General features: G+C 36.9%; 1 protein-coding gene across 2 annotated transcripts in view; it reads right to left on the bottom strand.

The window, feature by feature from the left end:
- The window catches only part of LOC126863389 (teneurin-m), a 651,332-nt gene that overhangs the window by 562,245 nt on the left and 75,618 nt on the right, over positions 1-13,469 (bottom strand). Inside the window, exon 1 of one of the 2 annotated variants that reach the window (XM_050613488.1) lies at positions 4,113-4,698. The exons of the other annotated variant lie outside the window; for it this stretch is intronic. The gene's annotated coding sequence lies outside the window, so the exon portion shown is untranslated. Of the gene's footprint in view, positions 1-4,112; positions 4,699-13,469 lie in introns of those variants that run through there. 2 annotated transcript variants of the gene reach the window in all.

The raw sequence follows: 13,469 nt of genomic DNA, 5'->3' as shown, positions 1-13,469 counted from the left end.
CTAAAAATATGTATGGAAATTATTAGATGTTTATTAAAAGCAATTTGTTTTACATATATATTTGTATAATGACAAGACTTGTTATTTATTATACTATATATGTCAATTTTAGCAGGAATTGCGTGAGACAAGCGAATTTGAATGAAGTACACGATTGACAATAGAACGAAATGTTCCTTTTATTTGGAAAAAGTAGAAGAAATCGAGGCCTAATCATGGCATACTCGGGTAATTACAGGCCTTTCGTTCAGCACATTATAACTTCGAAGAAACTTTTAACAACCTTTTGAGCTATAAATCTCGTCGGATTAGTGTCCCAGTAAACGCCATGAGTTTGTTCGATACACTGAGAAGTTTATTAGCACGACGTAAACTTCCTGCAAACTACTGAACCGTTAAGGATAATCTTCAATTTATCGTAAATGATATTGTCGTGGCGTAGTATATTGATTAAGATCGAAGATCTCCACGGAAATCTGTGCTATCGGGAACAGATAACGATTATATGTATATCGTACATAATCAAATTAAATTTAAAAAATGTAATCGAAATTATTACATATCAACGATTCTGATTGAAGCTTGATATTAAATTAATCTACATATTGTAAAATATAACAATGCCAAAAATAGCCATCTAACGACTCACGCTCCTCACAACTATTTTCTCGACAGTCATCCTTAATTAGGGTTACCATAGAATTTAGATTATCGAGATTATAAAGCAACGTCCAGTTCGAATTATCCGTATTTTACGTTTTTTTCCCAACTCGGCCTATTCAGCTTCTCAAACTCTTGCGTGCACAGCTTTGACCTCTCGGAGATTCCTCCGACGTTCCTCGGTTCTCAGAGCGAAAGGGTAAACTTCAGGGACGAAACTTCCGGAAGTCGGACTAGCTGAGTACACTGCAGGCTTCCAAGCAAATGCTCGACGGCTTTATCGGGAATCCTGCGAGTTGGAAAGGGACGAGGCGTACCGACAGAGTACTCGACTTTCCCTCTTCCTCTCTTCCACCATCAACCCCCTCTTCCAGCAGCTCTGAACGCAGCAGTACGCTTCGAAACTCCTCAGACGACGGTCTCGATTGATTTTTGGTACCGGCCTCCTCGCTGAATTACGTACCGCCGCCGCTTGTGCAACGACTTATCGAATTTACGAGATCGCTCTGATGAATGACTGAACAGTGAACTCACCAGAAATCAACCTAGTCAGAACTTTTTCAGACTGTTTGATGTTTTGGTTACGAGGCACGAATTTTGATTACAAGGACAATGAAGTCGATCATTTTGGATTATCGATGATAGAAAGGAGGAAACTTAGCTCCGGACGAAGTCGCGAGCGACAATTAGTATTTCGTAAAATTATTCTTCCACGATATTGAATGTTATTAATTTCATGATATATTGAAAGATTCGAACTGAAACCTCCGACGCAATTTACTCTGCCCAATTTGTTTTATAGGTCATTCCCCAAGAAACTGCTCAGATCTTAAAGCTGCCAATTGGTAATCGAAACAAACGACAGGTAGCCTGTTAAGATTCTCATAACACGTTTGCTTTCTATTTTACACGTTGCGTATGCAGAGACACGCTATGTCATATAATATTGCCTCAATAACGCTAGCCAAGAGAGATGATCTGTGTGACGCCTGAGGGTTTATTACATCCCAGTCCACCAATATTGGCCACTGGTCGATCGCAGCAGCTTTCAGGAAAGCTAGAACGGGACGTAGAACATGGGAAAGAGAGAGCGAGCGAGAGAGAGAGAGAGAGAGAATCACCGGTTGGGAAAATTAAAAAGGGAACAAACGTCGTTCGTATAGTGATTCTATCACGATTTTTCGTTCATATTCGGGTAACACCCGATCCGAGTTTATACCAACTCCGTCTCAATAAACTACTGTTTCATAGCTCAACTAATTTTTCGTGAGTTAGTTTCCGATAGATAGTTGCGGTTCGATTTTCCCCGGATTGTTCTATACGCTTTTAGAAGACAACGAATTGCGATTTATTTTAAGAGAATCGAGGAGAACATTTTTGTGGCTGATGTCGTTTACCATTTTAATTGACGATCTGGAAAAACTGACTGTTTTCAAAACATTGTTTTCATGAAAGTTTCAGTTACGTTTTCTCTTAATTCGTTAATTTCCATCAAGATATTTTTGTTTCACTTGTGTTCAAGTATAATAGATACTGCTCATAGAAAAAAATTAAATTATATTACATCAATCCTGCTATTAATAAGATTGAAGATATCAACATAAATATATTAATATGTGATTGGATCTTGCATTCCTATTAAAATCCTGACAGCTCTTCAGTTCGAAATTACACCAAATTTAGGAGTACTCAATGTTTGTACAATTTAGGTTAATGCGCCAATGTATCGCCGTAAATCACTCTATGGTGCGAAATTAAATTTGCGAAAAAGATATATTCGTTTCGTACACGTTTCAATCCATAACTATGCTCAAATTACTGTCTATTCGAAAAATATTGGAGAATTGCATGGTTAACGGATCAATTTTCAAGAGGAAACTATCAATGCGATTCGTTCTATTCGTTATTACTAAAAGTTCACTATCATATACGTTCAACATTCTGTTTTGAATAAAAATGATCATGCGGAATTAAAGCGGTACATTTCCAAAAAAAAAAAAAAAAAAAAAATATGCCGGGGAGAGTACCGTAGAAACGAAGTTTGACAATTAATTTCAGTTGCAGAATGCCAGACTCGAGATTCGATGAATCCCGTAAGACTTCTGTTATCGATATTTCAATGATAACGCCAATAAAGACTCTTTCTTATGCATTATTTTCCTCTAGGGAAAAGAAATTTCCTCTCGAAGGAATAAAGTAAAAATAAACCCTTTCGAAAAATGAAACTTAATACTCGAATAAAATTAAAGGGAAGCTATACGGAATCGTATATCGTGCTTATCTCCATAACTATTTACAAAATATGACATGATAGTTACTTATCACCATATTGAAATGTTCGTGAATAGAATTTTATTATAAAATACGTAGGCTGCACTGAATTATTAAGTCTCTTGTATGTTCAAACGTTCCGATCTTACTTCTGACGGGTTTAAAAAGCGTGTCATAACATTTTGGTGATCACGAAGAGATATATTAACAGTATCTATTGACATGTTTGATATCGAAAATTTTTACCGAGCATTTTCGTTTCTATCTTTAGTTGAAGTAATTTTGTTTTATCACTAATTTGGGTACTTTACTTTAATATCTATATTTAAACTTCCAAATTCTATTTTTGTTATCTTTTGATATATATTAATAACGTTAAAATAATTAATGTCGAATCACGTCGAGTCAATGAGGTATTGAAATGGAAGAGAATAAGAAAAAAGATATATTAAATGGGTTATTCTCACGTGTTACACCTTGCGCACGCGGGAACCATCTGCTTCACACATATTACATTTCCACACGGGGAAACCATTTCTATTTTTCTCCTTTCTCAAATTACATGTATTATAAAATAGACATTAAAACGGATATATTACATATTATTATAAACTATGAAGATACACTCCGTGAGAGTTACAAATTCATTTAAAATAATATTTTAATTTTGCCTATACTAATCCCTTAATCTCTTAAATCACCTATGTTACTATAATAAAAATTATAAATATGTTGGTACAATGTTTCCATATACTATCAACTTCGTAATATTTCATATTTTTGTTTTTCGACTTTGCAATTTGTTACAAATATAGAACAAACTGGTCTAAATATGATACAGCACTATTATCGGATTATTTAAAATGTACTAGACGAAAAAGGAAGGAAAAAATGGAAATGAATATTGAAAACAAAATGACAGAAATAATTACGACATTATTTAGCAGCAATCTATAAATAGCTATAATGTAAAATTTTAATTGTTTGAATCTAATCGACATGTTTCGAGATAATTCTTTGAATTAAACGTTTCTTAAGAGACAAGAATGGAATCAAAATACTGTCAGGCACTAATTCTTCTGTTTTCAATTAAATCATTATATGAAATATTATTGAAAAACGCAGAATTTCATTTTCTAGAATTACAGTTAGAATGGCGGCCAGGAGCGTAATTTTCTTACCTGGAAATTACTGTCAGCAGACACTTCGTCACATTAATGCAGAAAATAGAAGATGTGGAATGTAACAAAGAAGCTTTTTCCGTCGGAGCAGGGAAGCTTTCAAGGAACAAAATTTCCACCGTCACTTTCTTACTCGACGAATCATAAATCTTGGCGGATTTTTCGAAGGTCACCGTCTACGTTCGATAGCGAGGACACATTTATCACGAACCACTTTCCATCGAACGATCAACACACAGTTCGAAATATATCCACGACGCTCGTACAATCATACAGATGCTAGTTTATGTATAGGGTTTTTGAACTCTCTCTCTCTCTCTCTCTCTCTCTCTCTCCCTCTTTCTCTTAGTTTCGCTAAACTTTTGTACCTTTGAAACTTGCAGTCAACCAATGAGCAATCCTTCAAGGCCAAGGTTCGTATCACGTGACACGATGTTCAAAATCTTAGAATAATTGTTTGTTGATTCTTCATAACTTTGTAGATTTTATTTTCGAATTGATTTATATTTTTATAGCTCTGGAATATTTATTTTAAATATTATTTTCTCTTCGTTCATCTCAATTGGAAATTTTGTTTATATATTACGAAACATTAATTTTGGTATTTAACTTTTAAATTAAAATTTCCCTGAATTTCCATTGAATTTGTCCAACTTTTAAATTTAACCTTGTTCAATTTTTACTGAATTTTTCTTTAATTTAATCTCCAAATTTCGATTCTATTATGTTATTGCATATCTTGCTGATGATTTGACGTTATTCGATGATCCAAAAATATTTCGAAATCGTGTATATCGAGGATCCAGCTATAGAGAGCTCCGATAACATCGAGCAAAGTGCTTGGAAAACCAAGTGAAGGACGATGGAAAAGCAGGAGAGAACTCACGTGTTCGCCTGTCAATATGGCGGCGAGACGATACACTTGATGCGTAGTGTTTACTTGGTATCGTGTTATCGACCTTGAAGATTTTCCTCAACTCCTACGAAATTTCATCCAAAATCAACACGTACATATATCTTATACTTATATACTCGTTATAACAATCATTAATATTAAAATAGAAACAAATAAAATCCACTTTTAAATGTTACTTTTATCAAAATTCTTCTCTCATCTATTTATTCAATGTGAATCACTCATTTGTATCGAGGACATCAAATGAAATAATGTCAATAAGATTCACTTTCAGAAGTTAGTATTACTGAATTCTTCTTGTAAATATTCATTCCGTAAGCATCACTCATTTATACGAGATGAATCATGCAGGACAAGGTCAACGATATCCACTTTTAATGCTTAACTTTACCAAAGCTTTTCTCCACGATTTAGCTATTATTCATTCAACAATTAAACAAACCATATCGAAGCATCACTCATCTGTACGAATAGATCAGATACAACAATGTCAACAGAGTCCACTTTTAAAAGATCCTTATTAAAATTCTCGTAGCTCTATTATTCATTTAATAATTCAACAAATCATGTCGAAGTACCATCAACGATAAAATCACGAATTGGATAAAATTATGGAAAGCTATGAAGTTACGAATAAACACGATGGAGCATGGATCGCGTTGGCGGCAGAGGAAGCTTAACGAAGGTCGGAAGTGCGAATCGCGAAGTCCTCTGGACTCAACTGACGGCACGAGCGGGGCTACCGAGACGGAGAGTGCAAAAGGGGGTGTCGGTGGGGGCGCGATACCACCCCGAGATAGAGAAAGCGCGAGAGAAAACGAGGTCGCGAGCGCGCGCGAGCGAGACGGAAGCGGCCGGACGCGCCGCCGCCTTGACGCTGTTTCCGCGATACCTTCTAGTCTCGCAATTCGGGGATACTCGGCCGAGCCAAGACGAAGGTGGAATGCAAAGGGAAAGCGGCACGCGGCTCCACCGAGGAGTAGACTCTTGGTCCAAGAAAAAACAAGACATCCCTATCTCTATCCCGAAGTTCCCGAAAGAAGTAAGTGGAAATCGTTGTAGGTTCCCGGCCAACAAACATCGCTGCATCGAACCGATACCCGAAATTTCTTCTTGGTCTACGCGTTAAATCGTATATCCATGACATGAAATCTCGATTCGAAACGTGAAACGTCGTTGCAATAGTATGCCTCGGGGTATGTAAGTATCGCTTATTTGATGCGACAATGACAGAACTCGAAAATCACGAATCTAATTCATTCAAAATTTTTCTAATATATACGGCACAATCTAGCTCCGCTTAAAATAAATATTTCTTTAATTCGTAGACACAGTCCAAGCTAACTATATCATTAGTGTGTAATCTTAATCTCCAACGTTTTACTATATATAATAATTAATCTTCTTGTATATTTGCATAACCGCGCAATATTACAGACGCGAGAAGAAAAACTGAAACGTCATTACCGACATCCATGAAACTAAAGAATTACGATTATAGATACGCGAATCTCTTCAGTCGTTAATAAGATTGTACACTGTAACATTTTATGTAGAGAGTAGAGGTATTTTTTAATTAAGAATAAGAAGAACAACTTTATCTTTGATAGATTTCCAAGTAATAATTCATATAATCGACTTCATATACCAGTAAATGTAATTAATATACGTCACAGTCGGTTCATTTTCGATTGAACATTTTGAACGCTAACACAGCAGATCGTAGATTACGGTGCATTACGCTGGCGCACATAAAAGCTTCCTAGCAGCACCCACTTCTGTAATATTCCTGCATATTTGCTTTGGATATAGGTCATGTCGAGATATCGATATGTAGGCGAACGCGATTTACCCGTACAAATTCACCGATCGAACTAACAATCAACAGTTTAATTTAGATATATCAAGCATCCTGTTTAATATGACGCCACAACATTTTCAATGACCACATATAATAATTATTTAGGTTACACCTGACATAAAAGGTACACGTGGTACAATGTTCTATGTTGAAGAAAGAAAAAGGGAAAATTGACATCTTCTTTGACATCGCTGCTTTTTGATCTTCCTTTGTGAAATTCTAATGACATCCTTAACTTCTTTCGATCCCATAAGTTCATTCTTTTCACTTTGGTGTAGAAGTAAGACCGGTTAGTTAATATTCAATAAAGAAGAAGATTATTGTACTTATTAGAAAAGAATATGCCCCGAGAAAAAGTACTATGAAATTATTGTAAATTAATGCGGTAATGTAGTCACCTTTTATTAACATCTAAACTTGGGCTATCAATAAGTAAAGTGTAGAGTTTGTAACAAAGAAATCAAAACGAACGATACGGGGACTGCAAACTTTGAAAAAATACCGTTGAAGAATGGTACAATAATTTGCGTTGAGAAAAAACACAACACGCATGAACGTTTAACGAAAGAATTAGCATTCCAATGAATTAAAATGTAAGAAATATTCACGTAGAGAATTCTCCATCTTTCATCTCACCTTACACACAATCAGGTTACCAATCAAGAATTTTCGAATCCTAACATTCAGAATTTACGATTCTACCCTAAAACTAACCGAGAATTCACCTCTGCTCGCGACGAAAGGGAGGTAAGTGGAATAGAAGCGGAGCGGACAGGATAATTAATTTTATCGGCATCGGAAGAAGAATTGCAGTTTCGTTGAGGATTTAGTAGGAGTCGCCGGCTAGCTTGAAGAAAGAGGAAGGCACGGCCGGTTGCTTCTGCAGTTCCTATCTGCTCCGTGCAGCGTCCTTGTTCTACCCCACGCCCACCGGCATCCCCATTAGCAAGCGCCGTGCCGCGACGAAAAGGGAGAAATTAAAGCGAAAATAAAGCGAAAGGCAAATAAAAATAAAAGTATCGCCCTCTCACTGGCGCTGGTGTTGCACTGTTCAGTCAGGTTAGACTGCTACCGGCGGCAGCTGCATGCATGAGACTCTGCAACAGTTTCATTTACCTACCCCGTAATTTCATAGTCGCTCTTCCTCACCTCCGCGCCCCTTTACCTTTGTGCTCGCGCGCGTTTTGTCTGCGTGGTTCTAGTGACGAGGCCACTAACATGTTTTTTCGTTTATTTTTTTACTCTTTCTTCGTTTTGTTTAAGTGCATGTACGTTTATGTGGGCGTATAAAGTGTTTTAACATTGGAAGTTAATTGGCAACGGTGATATTGGATACAACAATTTAAACGATGATAATAATTACATAGAAATTATGCTATACGATTATAATGGTAATTTCCTTTTTTCTACTTACATCGACAATGGAAACAGGGCGAAGATGAAAGGATTCGCTACTTATTTTCCACTTACCTGAAACAAATAGAGAGAAACAAGATCAGCTTCAATGAGTTAACTGTTAGCACAGAAAATCTGATATCAGTCGTTTATACAGGGCGTTTCTCACAATTTGGCCAGGTCGTAACGTTATAACAACAAGAGATAAAACTTCATTAGAGGGAATTTAAATAGTTTCCAATGGTGCATCGCATGATTCACGTGTCTCCTTCGAAAATGGAGCCATTTTCAAAACTTCAAAATTATCTTTACTTCTTCAAATTCTTAGCGTCGAATTTTTTCGACTGATAATCATCGGAATCTTTCACTTTTAAAGATATTCTAGCGAAAGACGCAGTGAAATTCCAAATAACTTCTTCTTTTTTCATTTCTTACCATCCCTTAGGTAATTCACTTGAAACTCCGAGAAACCCCCAGTACACGTAGGTAGGCGTTTTTTCATTCTCTGTCCTTTCGCCATTCCACAGTCCATCAAATGTCCGTTTTATTGTGGCCCTACATGGACGGAAGTGAAATTCACGGTCGAGGAGGGTGTTGGTCCTCGGTCCCTCATAATTCGATTCAGTGAGGCGCAGCCGCCGGTGCAAAGAGGGATTTTCGCGATTTCGTCTGAATTTAGTTAGGTGGGATGTGCATCAACCTGATAACGAAGTGTAGGTGCAGACACGGGCCTATCCCCCTGTGATGACATTCTTACGTGTTTTTTCCTAGTCTGCAGCGTTTTCTGTTTTTCTGTTTCCTCTGCGAACCTTCCCGGCCACGTAATTCTGGTAAAGTGACTTCGTTTTGGTAAATGTTTTATCCTCTTAACGAGTGTAGTTTGAAATGATGAATATTTTATAGTCGGCGCCGACTTTTGTATGTAGCCAGCGTTGATTAGGTTAGCATTAATGTAGATTGAAGAGACGTAGTAGTCTGTTGCGGTGAATTCTCAAAATTGAAAATTTGGAAAATTGCCTGACAACGAAACAGTGTTTGATGCGCGTGTGGAGGATATTATCACGGAATTGCGGAAAAAGATTTTAACAATAATTCATATCAAACATATACGGCATCGCACAGAAATATCACAATCCAATAATGGCAACTAATCACATTTGATTCGAATCAAACTGAATCAAGAATCATGTTTGATATTGCCTCCGCGTCAGTCATTTATTACATTCATTTCTTCCATAGCTTAGAATTAAATCAAAATTAATTTCGCAATCAATTCTCGCGTATAACAGACGCGTTAAATGTATTACCCCATAAGTTATTCCTACCACCTAGATAATGTAAAATCTCGACGCAGAGACCACGCACAAGCGAACAATGGCACTAGATGTCTACTAAGAAACATTCGAGGAGAGCGACGAAAATTACGCGCGACCAGGAGAGACAGAGAGCGGCGGAAAAGCCAATACTCCATATCCCTAAATCAGCGCAATAAATCTCCAAATTGAACGTGGAACGACAGCAAAGCTTTCGTCGTGTAACAACGGTGTGTGAGAGATATAGCTACGCGAGGAGGTGGAATGGTTTAAAAAGAAGAAAAGCCACGTTGCACGAGCACATGTGTAGCCGCGAGTTATGCCCTTGGCTCTTTCAATATCGGCTGGAATAACTGGTCAGGCACGGATGACGGAGCGAAGGTTGCCTGAAAATGGGTGAAAAGAGGATGCTGAGAAACCGAGGGTATGGGAGAACCCCATGGTGCAGAGCAATGTCTTCGTAGTCGTCGTCGTCTCGCGTCGCTTATACCGGACTAATCGTTGAAATACGTGCAAATATTTATTTTCCAACTGTCACGAACAAGCCACTCTGCCCGGTTTCCTAGGTGATACCGAAGGCAAGGCAGGATAGGTACCTAGGTACCTAGAGAGCTTCCGAGAAATACGACTGCTGGATGCATTCGAGGCTCCGTGCATCAGCACACGCGCTCCCTATCCTCGCACCCGGCAACTTTTTATTTATGTTTCCTTGTACGGTTGCGCGAGCGCACAGAAGCAAATCAAAATGTTTTCTCGAACTCGCTACTCGACACTTTCCTTCTTTCGTGGTTGTCGCGGTGCAAAAGTGAGCCATTTGTCTTTTCGAATGGGCATCATCGTGTCGATCAGCGATGGTACGAGGGCTTTCACGCGCTTACGGACAATTTGAGAGTGGTAAAATGGAAAGAAAGTATACGCTTATGTTAATTAAAATGATATTACGTTGGCCTATATGAAACGCTTTTCTTTGAAGTTGGAATTTAGCGTGTCAAATACCACACGTTCAATTTGTTATCTGCTGTTATCGATGAATTATTAATGCGTATTAATACAGATTAAAGAGAGAGGAATTTATTATAAATCAATTCGAGGTTAAGTAGATGTAGAACAAAAATATGAAACTTCGTTATTGCGACTTTAAGTTCCACAATTGTTCCTGATAAAATGTAAATTCAGCATTTACGGAAGGTTAAAGACATTTCCTATCCCATCCGTGCAATCTTTCAAATGCGTAAATAATTTTAAAGGGATTCATAAATGAAGAAGTTACACCAATTTCGTTCCAGTTCCTTTTGAATTCTAAAACTGTTAACTCTTACAGATCTGAAGAAATAAGATAAAATGATCATTGAAAAAATATATTAAATGATATGGAAAATGCTTCGATTAGATGGGACAGATTGACAAATTTTCGAAACTGTCGCCAGAAATTGCTTTATTTGTCACTGTCGTTGTCATTGGGAAAACTTTTCAATCTGCACTCGTACGATATTTTAAAGAAATTGCGTGCAATTCAAGTTTTATTTGATACACTTTTCCTCTCGTCAAACAACTTCCAGTCGTCTGTCCACGTATGCAACGTTTATTGCAGCATTTGTCACGAAACTGCAAGACACGTAAATATTTTTAGCAACATTTTTGAAAACGGCTATCGATCCGACGTCGATTGGCCTTTGTCAACCGGCAAGCTTTGCAAAATAGATCGAGATCCAAAGGTCTCTCTTTAACGGATATCCAACAGAGAGACTGGCTAAACGGCATAACGTGTCGCCCTTTAAGGACGCCTCCGCAAGAATGCAACGCCATGGCGTCGACGTGACACGCATCGACGAAACGCGATTCACGGTGCATGCTAATGCCCGGCTGAAAATCTGAAACGTCAACTGGAGCAGCGTTGCAACGTGAACATGGGACGCCTACCGAGATTTCGTGGAGATTCAATTCGGTCCGTAGCGACGTTCTCCGCGTTCGTGACGATTCCAACCGGACGACCTGCTGCGAGACAGAGAGGGGCAAGGATGGGTTCAATTTGAACGTGTATTCCGTGCAACGAACATCGACAATGGCGCGATAAATCTGTAACTTTCGAACGAAGTCAGCGAATTTTCCGTAGAAGTGGAGATTTTTGTTTCACTTTTAACTCTTGGAGTGGGGGGGGGGGGGGGCTATTATCGATGACATTTCGACTGATACGAATTTTATTTTGACGTTAGGTTGTGTAATAAATTCGTTCGTAATTCCTTAAAGAAAAAAGCGTTAAAGATTTTTAATTTGAGAGCGCTAAAATGTATGTGTTTAAAATTGTAAATATATAAGTATTTTTTTAAATATGAAATGTTGAATGAAAGTTTATTCTTGGTAAAATATTAGAAGTCAATTATTATTCATTATTAGCGTACATTGCAATATTTTCTATGTAGTGTATTGACATGGTATATTGACATTGGGAAATCAATCTTAAACACAATTAAGGTTAACTCAATCGTCATGTTTATCCAAGCGCGTTTGCATGCTGCACATCCGCTTTTGCAAGAGAGTAAATCGCCTTTTGAAAGCTTTTAAGCTTTCTGAATCGAGTGGAACGCTGCTCTTGAAAATAACGCTGCCAAAAAATAACTACGCTGTTTGTGAAGTGTGCAAATATCGGCATGATATTTTAGCAAGTTTGCATAAAACGAGATAATAACTTGCTATCAAAGATTCCATTTGTCTGATTTAAATGATCCCCCGCCATAAATAAACTGCTGAACGGCATTTATACAGAATTACATAAATTATTAAATTATAATTATTTTTCTGCAGAAATGAATCATTAAAAAATTGTATAAATTATTTCAACTGAATCGCGCTGCAAATAAATTTGTGATTCATATTATGTAAAGTTATCAAATATTCAATTATACTGATTTTTTAGGGAAAATTAGACATTAACATATGTTTCACAGTGTATGTTTGTTTTTAAATAAAACAATTCTTAGTAAACTGGAAGTTTCAATTTTTCTTCCGTCTGTCTGAATTCAAGTTTTCAAGAAATTACTTCATTTATACACGTACATAACGTTTTCATAGATACGAGATTTTTCTTTCGGCAAAATATAATATAAATCTTTTAGTAATAATTATATTCAGGTTTTTCATTTATCCGAATGAAGTATTTCTATTAACTGTTTTTTTTTAATAAACTATAGTTTTGCTGACACGAGACTTTTTCACTGGCGTCATATAATATGACACTCAGATCTATCCAGGTTGTTATCGTTTGTTGGATAAGTTTCATTTGACGAGAGATTTTTCATGCGGGCATGAAACGATTTCATTTGGAAAATACCACAATAAAGTGATCTTTTGTTGTCTGTTACGAGATCCTCGCGGCTCGAGAACTTTTTATTACTTAAAATACTAGCCCATCGTTCTGTTTTAATGTGGTAGATGCTCAACTTTCAAAAGTTCTCAATATTCTTGCAATTTACTCAACAAGCTATCTTTTATCACAAAGCAAAATCTTCTCAATAGAACTTTAGATACAATGTAAAATATACCCACATACAACGAAATGTGAGCAGTATACAATCATTTCCACGAAACTGAACTTCAAAGCGTTCCTTATGGTTTTCATTTTGTATATTTAATCAAAGCAATTTCCACATCATTCGTTATACTACTTTTTCAACACTGCTTTGTTTCGTTATTCCAGACTTGTAAGAATTATCAGTTTTGAGCTTTTACTAAACTTCTACTGAAATTCAAACTTCAAGCAACAGTTCATATGTATTAATGAACCGTTCGTCATTCGATCAATATGTTTTTTATCCGTAAAGCGACACTCGACTAATGACGATAGCGCGTGATTCGTTGGAATATCGTTAATTACA

This window comes from Bombus huntii, chromosome 3, assembly GCF_024542735.1.
Source record: "Bombus huntii isolate Logan2020A chromosome 3, iyBomHunt1.1, whole genome shotgun sequence".
Taxonomy (NCBI): domain Eukaryota; kingdom Metazoa; phylum Arthropoda; class Insecta; order Hymenoptera; family Apidae; genus Bombus; species Bombus huntii.
This window is presented reverse-complemented; position numbering and strand designations above follow the sequence as displayed.